This window comes from Eurosta solidaginis, chromosome X, assembly GCF_040869045.1.
Source record: "Eurosta solidaginis isolate ZX-2024a chromosome X, ASM4086904v1, whole genome shotgun sequence".
NCBI classification, from domain to species: domain Eukaryota; kingdom Metazoa; phylum Arthropoda; class Insecta; order Diptera; family Tephritidae; genus Eurosta; species Eurosta solidaginis.
The window spans coordinates 27,497,469-27,518,946 of record NC_090324.1 but is presented as its reverse complement, the minus strand read 5'-3'; the positions used below and the strand labels follow the sequence as shown (position 1 = coordinate 27,518,946).

The following is a 21,478-nucleotide window of genomic DNA, read 5'->3' as shown; positions in this document are numbered from 1 at the left end:
TCTAGGGTCACCCCTGCTCCACCTTTATGGCGATATCTCGAAACGGCGTCCACCTATGGAACTAAGGAATACTCCCTTTTAAAATACTCATTATCACCTTTCTTTTGATGCCCATATTGTACAAACAAATTCTAGGGTCACCCCTGGTCCACCTTTATGGCGATATCTCGAAAATACGACCACCTATACAACAACCACCACTCCCTTTAAAAACCTTCATTAATACCTTTAATTTGATACCCATATCGTACAAACACATTCTAGAGTCACCCCTGGTCCACCTTTGTGGCGATATTCCGAAAAGGTGTCCACCTATAGAACTAAGCCCCACACCCTTTTAAAATACTCATTAACACCTTTCTTTTGATACCCATATTGTACAAACAAATTCTAGGGTCACCCCTGGTCCACCTTTATGGCGATATCTCTAAACGGCGTCCACCTATGGAACTAAGGATTACTCCCTTTTAAAATACTCATTAATACCTTTCTTTTGATACCCATATTGTACAAACAAATTCTAGGGTCACCCCTGGTCCACCTTTATGGCGATATCTCGAAACGGCGTCCACCTATGAAACTAAGGATTACTCCCTTTTAAAATACTCATTAGTACCTTTAATTTGATATCCATATCGTACAAACGCATTCTAGAGTCACCCCTGGTCCACCTTTATGGCGATATTTCGAAAAGGCGACCACCTATACAACAACCACCACTCCCTTTTAAAAATCCTCATTAATACCTTTAATTTGATATCCATATCGTACAAACACATTCTAGAGTCACCCCTGGTCCACTTTTATGGCGATATTTCGAAACGGCATCCACCTATAGAACTAAGGCCCACTCCCTTTTAAAATACTCATTAACACCTTTCTTCTGATACCCATATTGTACAAACAAATTCTAGGGTCACCCCTGGTCCACCTTTATGGCGATATCTCGAAACGGCGTCCACCTATGGAACTAAGGATTACTCCCTTTTAAAATACTCATTAACACCTTTCATTTGATACCCATATCATACAAACGCATTCTAGAGTCACCCCTGGTCCACCTTTATGACGATATCTCGAAACGGCGTCCACCTATAGAACTACGGCCCACTCCCTTTTAAAATACTCATTAACACCTTTCGTTTGATGCCCATATTGTGCAAACGCATTCTAGAGTCACCCCTGGTCCATCTTTACGGCGATATCTCGAAAAGGCGTCCATCTATAGAACTTAGGTCCACGCCATTTTAAAATACTCATTAATACCTTTCATTTGATACCCATATCGTACAAACGCATTCTAGAGTCAACCCTGATCCACCTTTATGGCTATATCCCTAAATGGCGTCCACCTATAGAACTATGGCGCACTCCCTCATAAAATACTTTTCATTGATACACATGTCATACAAACACATTCCAGGGTTTCCCTCGGTTCATTTTCCTACATGGTTATTTTCCCTTATGTTGTCACCATAGCTCTCAACTGAGTATGTAATGTGCGGTTACACCCGAACTTAACCTTCCTTACTTGTTTTCTATTATTTTTGACCTGGGGGCCTACTCTGTATTGCGATGCGAAAGGCAGTGCGATGCGAAAATAAATTGCGATGCGAAAGGTAATTGGAACTCTGTAGCGCTATCGCATTGCTAACAGTGTCGCTTTTTTATTTTTCGCTAATTTTTGCTTGAGTATGCATCACTGACCAAAGTCAAAGAAAGAGAACAAAACAAACAAGGCGATTACAATTTCGGCTAAAGATTAATTTTTGTTGAACAAATTAAAAAATGGATTCTGTAGCATTATGGGACGATTTAAATGAAGAAAGAATTGATAGGAGGATTATAAGGGACAACTCCAACATTATGAGTCTCAGCGATCAAAGATAATTTAAACGTTACAAAATTACTCATACATATACTATTGCTTTATGTTCTATTCATTAGTTTTGTGCAGAATTTTCGGCTTAATAAGGAAGCATTTTTGTATGTGCTAAATAGCATTAAAAGTGAGTTGAAAACCCCACGGTGAGCAACGGCAGTTCCTGAAATATTAAAAGTTTCTACAACGTTGAAGTTTCTTGGTCAGGGTGCATACCAACACTTGATTGGCCAAGACCGTCACGCGGGATTAGCACAGCAAACCGTTTCGAGTTGTATTTTGGAAGTTTGCAGCGCAATTGAAACGATATTGTGTCCAAAGCATATTACTTTTTCAATGAGCAATCGCGAAAAACAGGATGCCAACCGTAGGTTTTATGCTAAATGCGGAATTCCGGGTGTGATCGGAGCTGTAGACGGAACGCACATTCAAATGATAAGGCCATCAAAAGACGAACATCTATTTTTTAACCGAAAGCTTAAGCACAGCATAAATGCAATGATCGTAAGTGTATTTCGATTAAATAAGATTACTTTTATTGTGCCTACATGTTTTGTTCTATTTTAGATATGTGATCACAAAATGCAAATAAGAGCGGTCAATGGTAAATTTGGAGGTGCATCGCATGATTCGCACATATGGAACTTGTCCGCTGAGCGCGAATATTTAAGGACTGCCTATGAAAATGGAGATACTGGCCAACGAATTCTCGGTAAGCTTTTTAATACGATTTAATGTAATGGTAGCATACACGCATTAACATAGTTACTTATGTAATATATAACATAATATATATACATATAATAAATGGTAATGAATGTTATTCAGCTAAAAATACCTTTATGTTTTTGTTATCTGCAGGTGACTCAGGATATCCGTTGGAACCATGGCTTCTTACCCCATACAGGAATTCTGCGGAGGATTCTGACGAGAATTTTTTCAATCAAAAACATTCAAAGGGAAGGTCTCTCATTGAGAGAGTTTTTGGTGTTTTGAAAGGTCAATTTCGCTGCCTTTTGGCCTCAAGAGAATTGCATTATGCTCCAGCAAAAGTGGTGCAAATACTAAATGTTTGTTGTGCCCTGCACAATATTCCCAGTTCAGAAATTGAACCGGAAGAAGTGAACGTAATAAATGCAGAAAACGTGGAAAATCATAGAATGGGAAATATTGCTAGTTGTATCAGAGACCAAATAAAAAATGACATGATTTCCAATAGAAATGCTTTATAAAAAAGTGGTTTAAATTTAACGTTATTTATTTATGTATTTTTACGGCTGCTAAGGCCTACAACTTAAACTACTAAATATAATTCAGTATTATTTAAATTCAAGTTTTCAGTCTTTTATTTAAGTAAGGGTTACAAATTGTGTATATATATAAAAACTAATACTATTTATGTATTTTTACGGCTGCTAAGGCCTACAACTTAAACTACTAAATATAATTCAGTATTATTTAAATTCACGATTTCAGTCTTTTATTTACGTTTAAGTAAGGGTTGCAAAGTGTGTATATATATAAAAATTAATACTAATTGTATCTAAATAACATACATACTGAAAAGTGCACCAAACTATACTTCGGTAATGCACTGTGTATGTGCAGGTACATACGTAAATAAATAGAAAATAAAAAGGAAATTTCATTACAAAAACTAAGCCACTTGTAGTACATAAATTATGTGTCTACATATCTTTAAAAAAAAAAATTTGTGTATCTGTTACTACTTTCTGGATATTGCTTTGTTGGTCTGTAACTCCACATCCAACATTTGTTTTTTAATTTCTAATTTGTTTAATTTGATTCTTAAATTTTCACGGTCCATTCTTTGTTTATGGACAAATTGTTCTTTGGCGAACTTTAACTTTTTATTTTTTATTTTTAATGTAATTCTCATCGTTCTGGCAATGTTTTTCAAATTGTCATTAATCTCATTTAGCACTTTTACTGAGTTGCTTTGGTATCAATTTGGTTGTCTACTTGCCTTTCCAATAGACTCTGCTTCTTGCGTGGAGTAAGTACCGATCGGCTGCAGCAAGGTTCCTGTTGTTGTTGTAGCAAGAAAACTTGCTCGTTCTCCTCTTCACTCATTTCAACCGAATCGCTGTCGTTATTAAAAGCAGGTTCCAAAATTTCACTTGGTACTTCCGTCATAGCCTGCCGCGCACCAAACTCCCGCGTGCCAGCTATACCGTCGACTGCTTGGTCCATCGACAGCAAATCGCTAGCTTGCTGTTCCAATGGCGTGAGTGCGGAGTAAACAGATGGGCCGCCCCCCGTACCAGCAATATTGGTTTTATTGCGACGCATTTTGGCCTTCAAATGGACTTTGTAGTCAGCCCAAACCTATAAATTTTATCAATCCCATTATAGAATTAAAAGTACACATATATCACCCAACCTACTTTTTTCCAGCCGGTGATATCACGCATCGGAGGTCCAGCTGCATTTAGTTGGCGAGTTACTTTTTTCCACAAATTATTGGCCGTTGTTTTCGCGTTGGGTGTTTTAAGTAACCCTTTGGCCAAATCTGGGTGTACTGCCATGAAGTCCACTAGGAGTTCGAATTGTTGCTTTTGTGTTTGTTTTGTTTTTTGAGTTGTCCTATATATTTTCAAAAGAATGTACAATGAATATAAAGATATCAATTTATAAAATCATCAATTAATACTTACATATTTGTACAATGCGAATGCCTATTACTTGTAGCAAGAAAAATGCGAAAATGAATGCTGTTTGACATTCGCTTTCGCAATACAGAGTGCCGGCAATGCGAAAAGGGAGAAAAATTGCGAATGGGCAAAATGTGAATGCGAAAGTCAAAATATGCGTGCGAATGTCAAGATACAGAGTACCGATTTTGCGATTTCGCGTATTTTTGCTTTCGCATCGCAATACAGAGTAGGCCCCCTGATTCAGGGATCATTCACGACAAAAAAATTTGTTTGAAAAACTTCAATTAAAAAATATTTTAGCTATTACTCAAAAACGTTTTGACCGACTTCAAAAAATTTTTCTTTCCTTTATTTCGATCGGACTGACTGTTCATTTACAGCAAAAAAAAATTTGGAAAATCTTCAATTTATCAATATTTTAGCTAATAGTATGAGTTTGGTTGTTATTATTCATGCGACTTTGGTTGTTTTACGCACCAGTATATGAATCAGAGTGGATGGAAAAAATTGTGTCAGATGTCGTCCTAAATAAATTTCTTTTATATAACCCTTTCGTATATCCAACGTAAATTTAAATTTTTTCAATGCCAACCTTTGAGAATTCCACAAGACTTATGTAATCTATCTATATATATGAATATGAATTTGTGTGCGTTAGGTCGTTCAAAACTGAAAAACGGCTACACCGATTTGAATAATTTTTTTTCTATAATTTTCGATCTGATTCAGGGATCATTTACGACAAAAAAATTTATTTAAAAAACTTCAATTAAAAAAATATTTTAGCTACTACTCAAAGACGGTTTGACCGATTGAAAAAATTTTTTCTTTCCTTTATTTCAATCGGACTGACTGTTCATTTGCAGTAAAAACAAAAAATGAAAATCTGCAATTTATCAATGTTTTAGCAAATAGCACGCGTTTGGTTGTTATTATTCATGCGGCTTTGGTTGTTTTACGCACCAGTATATGAATCAGAGTGGATGGAATAAATTGTATCAGATGTGGATGGAAAAAATTGTGTGAGACGTCGCCCTAAATAAATTTATTTTATATAACCCTTTCGTATATACAACATAAATTAAAATTGTTCCAATACCAACCTTTGAGAATTCCAAAAGAATTTTGTAATCTATATATATAAAAATGAATTTGTGTGCGTTAGGTCGTTAAAACTGAAAAACGGCTACACCGATTTGAATAGTTTTTTTTCTGTTATTTTCGATCTGATTCAGGGATCATTTGCGACAAGAAAATTTATTTAAAAAACTTCAATAAAAAAATATTTTAGCTATTACTCAAAGACGGTTTGACCGATTTCAAAATTTTTTTCTTTCCTTTATTTCGATCGGACTGACTGTTCATTTACAGCAAAAACAAAAATTGGAAAATCTTCAATTTATCAATGTTTTAGCAAATAGTACGAGTTTGGTTGTTATTATTCATCCGGCTTTGGTTGTTTTATGCACCAGTATATGAATCAGATTGGAAGGAAAAAATTGTGTCAGATGTCGCCCTAAATAAGTTTCTTTATATATATATATAAAATGAATTTGTGTGCGTTAGGTCGTTAAAACTGAAAAACCGCTACACCGATTTGAATAATTTTTTTCTATTATTTTCGACCTGATTCAGGGATCATTCACGACAAAAAAAAATTGTTTAAAAAACTTCAATTAAAAAATATTTTAGCTATTACTCAAAAACGGGTTGACCGATTTCAAAAATTTTTTCTTTCCTTTTTTTAGATCGGACTGACTGCTCATTTACAGCAAAAAAAATTTGGAGAATCTTCAATTTATCAATATTTTAGCTAATAGTATGAGTTTGGTTGTTATTATTCATGCGGCTTTGGTTGTTTTACGCACCAGTATATGAATCAGAGTGGATGGAAAAAATTGTGTCAGATGTCGTCCTATATAAATATCTTTTATATAACCCTTTCGTATATGCAACAGAATTCCACAAGAATTTTGTAATCTATATATATAGAAATGAATTTTTGTGCGTTAGGTCGTTAAAACTGAAAAACGGCTACACCGATTTGAATAATTTTTTCTATTATTTTCGATCTGATTCAGGGATCATTTGCGACAAAAAAATTTATTTAAAAAACTTCAATTAAAAAATATTTTAGCTACTACTCAAAGATGGTTTGACCGATTTCAAAAATTTTTTCTTTCCTTTATTTCGATCGGACTGACTGTTCATTTACAGCAAAAACACAAATTTGAAAATCTTCAATTTATCAATGTTTTAGCAAATAGTACGAGTTTGGTTGTTATTATTCATGCGGCTTTGGTTGTTTTACGCACCAGTATATGAATCAGAGTGGATGGAAAAATTGTATCAGATGTCGCCCTAAATAAGTTTCTTTTATATAACCCTTTCGTATATGCAACATAAATTTAAATTTTTCCAATGCCAACGTTTGAGAATTCCACAAGAATTTTGTAATCTATATATATAAAAATGAATTTGTGTGCGTTAGGTCGTTAAAACTGAAAAACGGCTACACCGATTGAATAATTTTTTTTCTATTATTTTCGACCTGATTCAGGGATCATTCACGACAAAAAAAATTTGTTTAAAAAACTTCAATTAAAAAAAATTTTAGCTATTACTCAAAAACGGTTTGACCGATTTCAAAACTTTTTTCTTTCCTTTATTTCGATCGGACTGACTGTTCATTTACAGTAAAAAAAATTAGGAGAATCTTCAATTAACCCTAGACGGTCATCCTTCGTCAATACGACTACGCACGATCTTATTTTCACTGTAAATATGTTTTTATTGTCCGTGTTGATCTCCGATTTCGTACAGCGATAGTCGGTTGTTTACTCTCTTTGAATGCACGCATAGAGAGGAGCACGCAAATCGTAAATAGATTTTTTTTCGGTTTTGTTTTACGGCGTAGTCAAATTGACGAGGGATGACGTTTATGTAACTTTCAGGTTCTGGTGGTATATTTTTCATGATCGACTAGTGATTTATTTCGTTTGCCACGACTACTAAGCAACTGTTAAATGATGAGGAAATAGAGAAGTTTCTCTCCTCGATCGATGACGATGAGTTGGAAAACGAAACTAGTGAATTAAGTCACAGAAATTAAGACACAGAAATAGATCAAGACGAACGCGCCTAAAATAGAAACTCGTCAGGTGGAGAAACTAGTGTGGTTCTATGCGATTATGCTCATAATTCAAGCTCTTCAGATGAAGAAACTGAGGTGGATGAAGACGAAGTTCCCCTTAATATTTTAAAATCAAATTCTAATATTATATCATGCTCGAAAGTAATGGGTACAGGTGGCCATTATGCCAATTTTTAGGTATGTTGAACATTTTTTTTATAAATTTTGTTTTTTGTTTGTTACTTACACACACAATATGTTTAAAGTCGGACAAAAGCCTTTAAAACGTGTAGATTTTATAAAAACCCTTTTTACTCGCCTTATAAATAGTCATTTAGATGACAGACTTAATATGCCAACTATTACCACTACGATAAGAAATGACATACTAAATTTACGTCCTCATCCTGCACAAATCGATCTAAAAATATGATACCGGTAACAGAAACTAAAAAACGGAAGATTTGTGCCATGCGTCCTTCTTCCAAACGAAGAATAACGAAGGTGGTATAAGCAAAGTGCCATAAACACCTATGTGGAGAATATAAAGTTGATGCTTGTGCCTCCTGTCTTATCTGAGGTTAGAACTTTAAATGTTGCTTTTCCTATTTAAGTTTAATTATTTAGTTTTAAGAAACTTAAAGACTTGTATGAGAATTCCTGCCACAAATTTTAATTTTTTATTTTTTAAAATCCCTTAAAGTTTTAGCCAATTGATAGACGAATAAGAATATAAGTAATAGAGAATATAATTTTTTCTTTTTATTTTTGACTTGTATTTACCAATAATGAAATAGATTAAAAAAATAAAATAAAACGCGTTCATTATTTTTACTCACACCCTTCTGAAAATGGATTTAAAATAGGTCGTCGTCATAATGACGAAGGATGACGTTAATGTACAAAAAATAAGGATGACCGTCCAGGGTTAATCAATATTTTAGCTAATAGTATGAGTTTGGTTGTTATTATTCATGACACTTTGGTTGTTTTACGCACCAGTATATGAATCAGAGTGGATGGAAAAAATTGTGTCAGATGTCGTCCTATATAAATATCTTTTATATAACCCTTTCGTATATGCAACAGAATTCCACAAGAATTTTGTAATCTATATATATAAAAATGAATTTTTGTGCGTTAGGTCGTTAAAACTGAAAAACGGCTACACCGATTTGAATAATTTTTTCTATTATTTTCGATCTGATTCAGGGATCATTTGCGACAAAAAAATTTATTTAAAAAACTTCAATTAAAAAATATTTTAGCTACTACTCAATGACGGTTTGACCGATTTCAAAAATTTTTTCTTTCCTTTATTTCGATCGGACTGACTGTTCATTTACAGCAAAAACACAAATTTGAAAATCTTCAATTTATCAATGTTTTAGCAAATAGTACGAGTTTGGTTGTTATTATTCATGCGGCTTTGGTTGTTTTACGCACCAGTATATGAATCAGAGTGGATGGAAAAAATTGTATCAGATGTCGCCCTAAATAAGTTTCTTTTATATAACCCTTTCGTATATGCAACATAAATTTAAATTTTGCCAATGCCAACCTTTGAGAATTCCACAAGACATTTGTAATCTATATATATAAAAATGAATTTGTGTGGGTTTGGTCGTTAAAACTGAAAAACCGCTACACCGATTTGAATAATTTTTTTCTATTATTTTCGACCTGATTCAGGGATCATTCACGACAAAAAAAATTGTTTAAAAAACTTCAATTAAAAAATATTTTAGCTATTACTCAAAAACGGGTTGACCGATTTCAAAAATTTTTTCTTTCCTTTTTTTCGATCGGACTGACTGTTCATTTACAGCAAAAAAAAATTGGAGAATCTTCAATTTATCAATATTTTAGCTAATAGTATGAGTTTGGTTGTTATTATTCATGCGGCTTTGGTTGTTTTACGCACCAGTATATGAATCAGAGTGGATGGAAAAAATTTTATCAGATGTCGCCCTAAATAAATTTCTTTTATATAACCCTTTCGTATATGCAAAATAAATTAAAATTTTTTAAATGCCAACGTTTGAGAATTTCACAAGACATTTGTAATCTATATATATAAACATGAATTTGTGTGCGTTAGGTCATTCAAAACTGAAAAACCGCTACACCGATTTGAATAATTTTTTTTCTATTATTTTCGATCTAATTCAGGGATCATTTACGACAAAAAAATTTATTTAAAAAACTTCAATTAAAAAATGTTTTAGCTGTTACTCAAAAACGGTTTGACCGATTTCAAAACTTTTTTCTTTCCTTTATTTCGATCGGACTGACTGTTCATTTACAGCAAAAACAAAAAATGGAAATTCTTCAATTTATCAATGTTTTAGCAAATAGTACGAGTTTGGTTGTTATTATTCATGCGGCTTTGGTTGTTTTACGCACCAGTATATGAATCAGTGAATGGAAAAAATTGTGTGAGATGTCGCCCTAAATAAATTTCTTTTGTATAACCCTTTCGTATATGCAACATAAATTTAAATTTTTCCAATGCCAACCTTTGAGAATTCCACAAGAAATTTGTAATCTATATATAATAATATAAAAATGAATTTGTGTGCGTTAGGTCGTTAAACCTGAAAAACCGATACACCGATTTGAATAATTTTTTTCTATTATTTTCGACCTGATTCAGGGATCATTCACGACAAAAAAAATTGTTTAAAAAACTTCAATTAAAAAATATTTTAGCTATTACTCAAAAACGGGTTGACCGATTTCAAAAATTTTTTATTTCCTTTTTTTCGATCGAACTGACTGTTCATTTACAGCAAAAAAAATTTGGAGGATCTTCAATTTATCAATATTTTAGCTAATAGTATGAGTTTGGTTGTTATTATTCATGCGGCTTTGGTTGTTTTACGCACCAGTATATGAATCAGAGTCGATGGAATAAATTGTATCAGATGTGGATGGAAAAAATTGTGTGAGATGTCGCCCTAAATAAATTTATTTTATTTAACCCTTTCGTATATACAACATAAAATAAAATTTTTCCAAAAGAATTTTGTAATCTATATATATAAAAATGAATTTGTGTGCGTTAGGTCGTTAAAACTGAAAAACGGCTACACCGATTTGAATAATTTTTTTTCTTTTATTTTCTCTCTGATTCAGGGATCATTTGCGACAAAAAAATTTATTTAAAAAACTTCAATTAAAAAATATTTTAGCTATTACTCAAAAACGGTTTGACCGATTTCAAAACTTTTTTCTTTCCTTTATTTCCATCGGACTGACTGTTCATTTATAGCAAAAACAAAAATTGGAAAATCTTCAATTTATCAATGTTTTAGCAAATAGTACGAGTTTGGTTCTTATTATTCATGCGGCTTTGGTTGTATGACGCACCAGTATATGAATCAGAGTGGATGGAAAAAATTGTATCAGATGTCGCCCTAAATAAATTTCTTTTATATAACCCTTTCTTATATGCAAAATAAATTAAAATTTTTTAAATGCCAACCTTTGAGAATTCCACAAGAATTTTGTAATCTATATATATAAAAATGAATTTGTGTGCGTTAGGTCGTTAAAACTGAAAAACGGCTACACCGATTTGAATAGTTTTTTTTCTGTTATTTTCGATCTGATTCAGGGATCATTTGCGACAAAAAAAATTGTTTAAAAAACTTCAATTAAAAAATATTTTAGCTATTACTCAAAAACGGGTTGACCGATTTCAAAAATTTTTTCTTTCCTTTTTTTCGATCGGACTGACTGTTCATTTACAGCAAAAAAAATTTGGAGAATCTTCAATTTATCAATATTTTAGCTAATAGTATGAGTTTGGTTGTTATTATTCATGCGGCTTTGGTTGTTTTACGCACCAGTATATGAATCAGAGTGGATGGAAACAATTGTGTCAGATGTCGTCCTAAATAAGTTTCTTTTATATAACCCTTTCGTATATGCAACATAAATTAAAATTTTTCCAATGCCAACCTTTCAGAATTCCACAAGACTTTTGTAATTTATATATATAAAAGTTAATTTGTGTGCGTTAGGTCGTTCACCGCTACACCGATTTGAATAATTTTTTTCTATTATTTTCGATCTGATTCAGGGAGCATTTGCGACAAAAAAATTTATTTAAAAAACTTCAATTAAAAAATATTTTAGCTATTACTCAAAAACTGTTTGACCGAAATCAAAAATGTTTTCTTTCCTTTATTTCGATCGGACTGACTGTTCATTTACAGTAAAAACAAAAAATGGAAAATCTGCTATTTATCAATGTTTTAGCAAATAGTACGAGTTTGGTTGTTGTTATTCATGCGACTTTGGTTGTTTTACGCACCAGTATATGAATCAGAGTGGATGGAATAAATTGTATCAGATGGGGATGGAAAAAATTGTGTGAGATTTCGCCCTAAATAAATTTATTTTATATAACCCTTCCGTATATACAACATAAATTAAAATTTTTCCAATACCAACCTTTGAGAATTCCAAAAGAATTTTGTAATCTATATATATAAAAATGAATTTGTGTGCGTTAGGTCGTTAAAACTGAAAAACGGCTACATCGATTTGAATAGTTTTTTTTTCTATTATTTTCGACCTGATTCAGGGATCATTCACCACAAAAAAAAATTTGTTTAAAAAACTTCAATTAAAAAATATTTTAGCTATTACTCAAAAACGGGTTGACCGATTTCAAAAATTTTTTCTTTCCTTTATTTCGATCGGACTGACTGTTCATTTACAGCAAAAATAAAAATTGGAAAATCTTCAATTTATCAATGTTTTAGCAAATAGTAGGAGTTTGGTTGTTATTATTCATTCGGCTTTGGTTGTTTTATGCACCAGTATATGAATCAGAGTGGAAGGAAAAAATTGTGTCAGATGTCGCCCTAAATAAATTTCTTTTATATTACCCTTTCTTATATGCAACATAAATTTAAATTTTTCCAATGCCAACGTTTGAGAATTCCACAAGAATTTTGTAATCTATATATATAAAAATGAATTTGTGTGCGTTAGGTCGTTAAAACTGAAAAACGGCTACACCGATTTGAATAATTTTTTCTATTATTTTCGACCTGATTCAGGGATCATTTGCGACAAAAAAATTTATTTAAAAAACTTCAATTAAAAAATAGTTTAGATACTACTCAAAGACGGTTTGACCGATTTCAAAAATGTTTTCTTTCCTTTATTTCGATCGGACTGACTGTTCATTTACAGCAAAAACACAAATGTGAAAATCTTCAATTTATCAATGTTTTAGCAAATAGTACGAGTTTGGTTGTTATTATTCATGCGGCTTTGGTTGTTTTACGCACCAGTATATGAATCAGAGTGGATGGAAAAAATTGTATCAGATGTCGCCCTAAATAAATGTCTTTTATATAACCCTTTCTTATATGCAAAATAAATTAAAATTTTTCCAATGCCAACCTTTGAGAATTCCACAAGACTTTTGTAATCTATATATATAAAAATTAATTTGTGTGCGTTAGGTCGTTCACCGCTACACCGATTTGAATAATTTTTTTCTATTATTTTCGATCTGATTCAGGGAGCATTTGCGACAAAAAAATTTATTTAAAAAACTTCAATTAAAAAATATTTTAGCTACTACTCAAAGACGGTTTGACCGATTTCAAAAATTTTTTCTTTCCTTTATTTCGATCGGACTGACTGTTCATTTACAGCAAAAACACAAATTTGAAAATCTTCAATTTATCAATGTTTTAGCAAATAGTACGAGTTTGGTTGTTATTATTCATGCGGCTTTGGTTGTTTTACGCACCAGTATATGAATCAGAGTGGATGGAAAAAATTGTGTCAGATGTCGTCCTATATAAATATCTTTTATATAACCCTTTCGCATATGCAACAGAATTCCACAAGAATTTTGTAATCTATATATATAAACATGAATTTTTGTGCGTTAGGTCGTTAAAACTGAAAAACGGCTACACCGATTTGAATAATTTTTTCTATTATTTTCGATCTGATTCAGGGATCATTTGCGACAAAAAAATTTATTTAAAAAACTTCAGTTAAAAAATATTTTAGCTACTACTCAAAGACGGTTTGACCGATTTCAAAAATTTTTTCTTTCCTTTATTTCGATCGGACTGACTGTTCATTTACAGCAAAAACACAAATTTTAAAATCTTCAATTTATCAATGTTTTAGCAAATAGTACGAGTTTGGTTGTTATTATTCATGCGGCTTTGGTTGTTTTACGCACCAGTATATGAATCAGAGTGGATGGAAAAAATTGTATCAGATGTCGCCCTAAATAAGTTTCTTTTATATACCCTTTCGTATATGCAACATAAATTTAAATTTTTCCAATGCCAACGTTTGAGAATTCCACAAGAATTTTGTAATCTATATATATAACAAGTAAGGAAGGTTAAGTTCGGGTGTAACCGAACATTACATACTCAGTTGAGAGCTATGGTGACAACATAAGGGAAAATAACCATGTAGGAAAATGAACCGAGGGAAACCCTGGAATGTGTTTGTATGACATGTGTATCAAATGAAAGGCATTAAAGAGTATTTTATGAGGGAGTGCGCCATAGTTCTATAGGTGGACGCCATTTAGGGATATAGCCATAAAGGTGGATCAGGGTTGACTCTAGAATGCGTTTGTACGATATGGGTATCAAATGAAAGGTATTAATGAGTATTTTAAAATGGCGTGGACCTAAGTTCTATAGATGGACGCCTTTTCGAGATATCGCCGTAAAGATGGACCAGGGGTGACTCTAGAATGCGTTTGCACAATATGGGCATCAAACGAAAGGTGTTAATGAGTATTTTAAAAGGGAGTGGGCCGTAGTTCTATAGGTGGACGCCGTTTCGAGATATCGTCATAAAGGTGGACCAGGGGTGACTCTAGAATGCGTTTGTATGATATGGGTATCAAATGAAAGGTGTTAATGAGTATTTTAAAAGGGAGTAATCCTTATTTCCATAGGTGGACGCCGTTTCGAGATATCGCCATAAAGGTGGACCAGGGGTGACCCTAGAATTTGTTTGTACAATATGGGTATCAAAAGAAAGGTGTTAATGAGTATTTTAAAAGGGAGTGGGCCTTAGTTCTATAGGTGGATGCCGTTTCGAAATATCGCCAAAAAAGTGGACCAGGGGTGACTCTAGAATGTGTTTGTACGATATGGATATCAAATTAAAGGTATTAATGAGGATTTTAAAAGGGAGTGGTGGTTGTTGTATAGGTGGTCGCCTTTTCGAAATATCGCCATAAAGGTGGACCAGGGGTGACTCTAGAATGCGTTTGTACGATATGGATATCAAATTAAAGGTATTAATGAGTATTTTAAAAGGGAGTAATCCTTAGTTCCATAGGTGGACGCCGTTTCGAGATATCGCCATAAAGGTGGACCAGGGGTGACCCTAGAATTTGTTTGTACAATATGGGTATCAAAAGAAAGGTGTTAATGAGTATTTTAAAAGGGAGTAATCCTTAGTTCCATAGGTGGACGCCGTTTCGAGATATCGCCATAAAGGTGGACCAGGGGTGACCCTAGAATTTGTTTGTACAATATGGGTATCAAAAGAAAGGTGTTAATGAGTATTTTAAAAGGGTGTGGGGCTTAGTTCTATAGGTGGACACCTTTTCGGAATATCGCCACAAAGGTGGACCAGGGGTGACTCTAGAATGTGTTTGTACGATATGGGTATCAAATTAAAGGTATTAATGAGGGTTTTTAAAGGGAGTGGTGGTTGTTGTATAGGTGGTCGCATTTTCGAGATATCGCCATAAAGGTGGACCAGGGGTGACCCTAGAATTTGTTTGTACAATATGGGCATCAAAAGAAAGGTGATAATGAGTATTTTAGAAGGGAGTATTCCTTAGTTCCATAGGTGGACGCCGTTTCGAGATATCGCCATAAAGGTGGAGCAGGGGTGACCCTAGAATTTGTTTGTACAATATGGGTATCAAAAGAAAGGTGTTAATGAGTATTTTAAAAGGGTGTAGGGCATAGTTCAATAGGTGGACGCCTTTTCGAGATATCGCCATAAAGGTGGACCAGGGGTGACTCTAGAATGAGCTTGTACGATATGGGTATCAAATAAAGGTAATGAGAGTTTTAAAAGGGAGTGGTGGTAGTTGTATATGTGAAGGCGTTTTCCAGATATCGACCAAAATGTGGACTAGGGTGACCCAGAACATTATCGGTTGGATACCGCTAATTTATTTATATATGTAATACCTGGCAAGATTTTAAGGGTGTTTTATTTCGCCCTGCAGAACTTTTTCATTTTCTTCTACTTAATATGGTAGGTGTCACAACCATTTTGTAAAGTTTTTTCTAAAGTTATATTTCGCGTCAATAAAACAATCCAATTACCTTACCATGTTTCATCCCTTTTTTCGTATTTGGTATAGAATTATTGCATTTTTTTCATTTTTCGCAATTTTCGATATCGAAAAAGTGGGCGTGGTCATAGTCCGATATCGTTCATTTTTCATACCAAGGTAAAGTGGGTTCAGATAAGTACGTTAACTGAGTTTAGTAAAGATATATCGATTTTTGCTCAAGTTATCGTGTTAACGGCCATGCGGAAGGACAGACGGACGACTGTGTATAAAAACTGGGCGTGGCATCAACCGATTTCGCCCATTTTCACAGAAAACAGTTAAAGCCATAAAATCTATGCCCCTACCATATTTCAAAAGGATTGGTTAATTTTTGTTCGATTTATGGCATTAAAAGTATCCTAGACAAATTAAATGAAAAAGGGCGGAGCCATGCCCATTTTTAAATTTTCTTTTATTTTTGTATTTTGTTGCACCATATCATTACTGGAGTTGAATCTTGACATAATTTACTTATATACTGTAAAGATATTAAATTTTTTGTTAAAATTTTACTTTAAAAAATTTTTTTTTTTAAAAGTGGTCGTGGTCCTTCTCCGATTTTGCTAATTTTTATTAAGCGTACATACAGTAATAAGGGTAACGTTCCTGCCAAATTACATCATGATATCTTCAACGACTGCCAAATTACAGCTTGCAAAATTTTAAATTACCTTCTTTAAAAAGTGGGCGGTGCCACGCCCATTGTCCAAAATTTTACTAATTTTATATTTTGCGTCATAAGTTCAACTCATCTACCAAGTTTCGTCGCTTTATCTGTCTTTTGTAATGAATTATCGCACTTTTTCGATTTTTCGAAATTTTCGAGATCGAAAAAGTGGGCGTGGTTATAGTCCGATATCGTTCATTTTAAATAGCGATCTGAGATGAGTGCTCAGGAACCTACACACCAAATTTCATCAAGATACCTCAAAATTTACTCAAGTTATCGTGTTAACGGACGGACGGACGGACGGACGGACATGGCTCAATCAAATTTTTTTTTGATCCTGATTATTTTGATATATGGAAGTCTATATCTATCTCGATTCCTTTATATATGTACAACCAACCGTTATCCAATCAAACTTAATATACTCTGTGAGCTCTGCTCAACTGAGTATAAAAATAAATTTGTGTGCGTTAGGTCGTTAAAACTGAAAAACGGCTACACCGATTTGAATAATTTTTTTTCTATTATTTTCGGCCTGATTCAGGGATCATTCACGACAAAAAAAATTTGTTTAAAAAACTTCAATTAAAAAATATTTTAGCTATTACTCAAAAATGGTTTGACCGATTTCAAAACTTTTTTCTTTCCTTTATTTCGATCGGACTGACTGTTCATTTATAGCAAAAACAAAAATTGGAAAATCTTCAATTCATCAATGTTTTAGCAAATAGTACGAGTTTGGTTCTTATTATTCATGCGGCTTTGGTTGTTTGACGCACCAGTATATGAATCAGAGTGGATGGAAAAAATTGTATCAGATGTCGCCCTAAATAAATTTCTTTTATATAACCCTTTCTTATATGCAAAATAAATTAAAATTTTTTAAATGCCAACCTTTGAGAATTCCACAAGACATTTGTAATCTATATATATAAAAATGAATTTGTGTGCGTTAGGTCATTCAAAACTGAAAAACCGCTACACCGATTTGAATAATTTTTTATACTCAGTTGAGCAGAGCTCACAGAGTATATTAAGTTTGATTGGATAACGGTTGGTTGTACATATATAAAGGAATCGAGATAGATATAGACTTCCATATATCAAAATAATCAGGATCGAAAAAAAATTTGATTAAGCGATGTCCGTCCGTCCGTCCGTCCGTCCGTCCGTCCGTCCTTTAACACGATAACTTGAGTAAATTTTGAGGTATCTTGATGAAATTTGGTATGCAGGTTCCTGAGTACACATCTCAGATCGCTATTTAAAATAAACGATATCGGACTATAACCACGCCCACTTTTTCGATATCGAAAATTTCGAAAAACCGAAAAAGTGCGATAATTCATTACAAAAGACAACTAAAGCGACGAAACTTGGTAGATGAGTTGAACTTATGACGCAGAATAGAAAATTAGTAAAATTTTGGACAATGGGCGTGGCACCGCCCACTTTTAAAAGAAGGTAATTTAAAAGTTTTGCAAGCTGTAATTTGGCAGTCGTTGAAGATATCTTGATGAAATTTGGCAGGAACGTTACTTCTATTACTATATGTACGCCTGATAAAAATTAGCAAAATCGGAGAAGGACCACGCCCACTTTTAAAAAAAAATTTTTTTAAAGTAAAATTTTAACAAAAAATTTAATATCTTTACAGTATATAAGTAAATTATGTCAACATTCAACTCCAGTAATGATATGGTGCAACAAAATACAAAAATAAAAGAAAATTTCAAAATGGGCGTGGCTCCGCCCTTTTTCATTTAATTTGTCTAGGATACTTTTAGCGCCATAAGTCGAATAAAAATTAACCAATCCTTTTGAAATTTGGTAGGGGCATAGATTTTATGACATTAACTGTTTTCTGTGAAAATGGGCGAAATCGGTTGATGCCACGCCCAGTTTTTATACACAGGCGTCCGTCTGTCCTTCCGCATGGCCGTTAACACGATAACTTGGGCAAAAATCGACATATCTTTAATGAACTTAGTTCACGTGCTTACTTGAACTCACTTTATCTTGGTATGAAAAATGAACGAAATCCGACTATGACCACGCCCACTTTTTCGATATCGAAAATTACGAAAAATGAAAAAATGCCTTAATTCTATACCAAATACGAAAAAAAGCATGAAACATGGTAAGGTAATTGGATTGTTTTATTGACGCGAAATATAACTTTAGAAAAAACTTTATAAAATGGTTGTGACACCTACCATATTAAGTAGAAGAAAATGAAAAAGTTCTACAGGGCGAAATAAAAAACCCTTAAAATCTTGGCAGGTATTACATATATAAATAAATTAGCTGTATCCAACAGATGATGTTCTGGGTCACCCTGGTCCACATTTTGGTCGATATCTGGAAAACGCCTTCACACCATTCCCTTTTAAAACTCTCATTAATACCTTTAATTTGATACCCATATCGTACAAACTCATTCTAGAGTCACTCCTGGTCCACCTTTATGGCGATATCTCGAAAAGGCGTCCACCTATAGAACTAAGCCCCACGCCCTTTTAAAATACTCATTAACACCTTTCATTTGATACCCATATCGTAAAAACATATTCTAAAGTCACCCCTGGTCCACCTTTATTGCGATATCTCGAAAAGGCGAACACCTATAGAACGAAGGCCCACTCCCTTTTAAAATACTCATTAACACCTTTCTTTTGATACCCATATTGTACAAACAAATTCTAGGGTCACCCCTGCTCCACCTTTATGGCGATATCTCGAAACGGCGTCCACATATGGAACTAAGGATTAATCCCTTTTAAAATACTCATAAACACCTTTCTTTTGATACCCATATTGTACAAACAAATTCCATGGTTACCCCTGGTCCACCTTTATGGCGATATATCGAAACCGCGTCCACCTATGGAACTAAGGATTACTCCCTTTTAAAATACTCATTAGCACCTTTCATTTGATACCCATATCGTGCAAACGCGTTCTATAGTCACCCCTGGTCCACCTTTATGGCGATATTTCGAAAAGGCGACCACCTATACAACAACCACCACTCCCTTTTAAAACCCTTATTAATACCTTTAATTTGATACCCATATCGTACAAACATATTCTAGAGTCACCCCTGGTCCACCTTTAGGGCGATATTTCGAAACGGCGTCCACCTATAGAACTAAGGCCCACTCCCTTTTAAAATACTCATTAACACCTTTCGTTTGATGCCCATATTGTACAAACAAATTCTAGGGTCACCCCTGGTCCACCTTATGGCGATATCTCGAAACGGCGTCCACCTATGGAACTAAGGATTACTCCCTTTTAAAATACTCATTAACACCTTTTTTTTGATACCCATACTGTACAAACAAATTCTAGGGTCACCCCTGGTCCACCTTTGTGGCGATATCTCGAAATGGCGTCCACCTATGGAACTAAGGATTACTCCCTTTTAAAATACTCATTAACACCTTTCATTTGAAACCCATATCGTACAAACGCATTCTAGAGTCAACCCTTATCCACCTTTATGGCTATATCCCTAAATGGCATCCACCTATAGAACTATGGCCCACTCCCTCATAAAATACTCTTTAACGCCTTTCATTTGATACACATTCCAGGGTTTCCCTCGGTTCATTTTCCTACATGGTTATTTTCCCTTATGTTGTCACCATAGCTCTCAACTGAGTATGTAATGTTCGGTTACACCCGAACTTAACCTTCCTTACTTGTTTTCTATTATTTTCGATCTAATTCAGGGATCATTTACGACAAAAAAATTTATTTAAAAAATTTCAATTAAACAATGTTTTAGCTGTTACTCAAAAACGGTTTGACAGATTTCAAAACTTTTTTCTTTCCTTTATTTCGATCGGACTGACTGTTCATTTACAGCAAAAACAAAAAATGGAAATACTTCAATTTATCAATGTTTTAGCAAATAGTACGAGTTTGGTTGTTATTATTCATGCGGCTTTGGTTGTTTTACGCACCAGTATATGAATCAGTGAATGGAAAAAATTGTGTGAGATGTCGCCCTAAATAAATTTCTTTTATATAACCCTTTCGTATATGCAACATAAATTTAAATTTTTCCAATGCCATCCTTTGAGAATTCCACAAGAATTTTGTAATCTATATATATATAAATGAATTTGTGTGCGTTAGGTCGTTAAAACTGAAAAACGGCTACACAGATTTGAATAATTTTTTTTCTATTATTTTCGATCTGATTCAGGGATCATTTGCGACAAGAAAATTTATTTAAAAACTTCAATTAAAAAATATTTTAGCTATTACTCGAAGAGGGTTTGACCGATTTCAAAAATTTTTTCTTTGCTTGTTTTCGATCGGACTGACTGTTCATTTACAGCAAAAACAAAAATTGGAAATTCTTCAATTTATCAATGTTTTAGCAAATAGTACGAGTTTGGTTGTTATTATTCATACGGCTTTGGTTGTTTTACGCCCCAGTATATGAATCAGTGAATGGAAAAAATTGTGTGAGATGTCGCCCTAAATAAATTTCTTTTATATAACCCTTTCGTATATGCAACATAAATTTAAATTTTTCCAATGCCAACCTTTGAGAATTCCACAAGACATTTGTAATCTATATATATAAAAATGAATTTGTGTGCGTTAGATCGTTAAAACTGAAAAACCGCTACACCGATTTGAATAATTTTTTTCTATTATTTTCGACCTGATTCAGGGATCATTCACGACAAAAAAAATTGTTTAAAAAACTTCAATTAAAAAATAT

At 33.5% G+C, this 21,478-nt stretch overlaps 1 protein-coding gene and 1 pseudogene across 1 annotated transcript in view; both read left to right on the top strand.

Moving 5' to 3' along the window:
* The window catches only part of LOC137234818 (uncharacterized), a 1,233,955-nt gene that overhangs the window by 706,673 nt on the left and 505,804 nt on the right, over positions 1-21,478 (top strand). The window lies entirely within an intron of this gene.
* Positions 1,789-3,114, top strand: LOC137234385 (putative nuclease HARBI1; annotated as a pseudogene).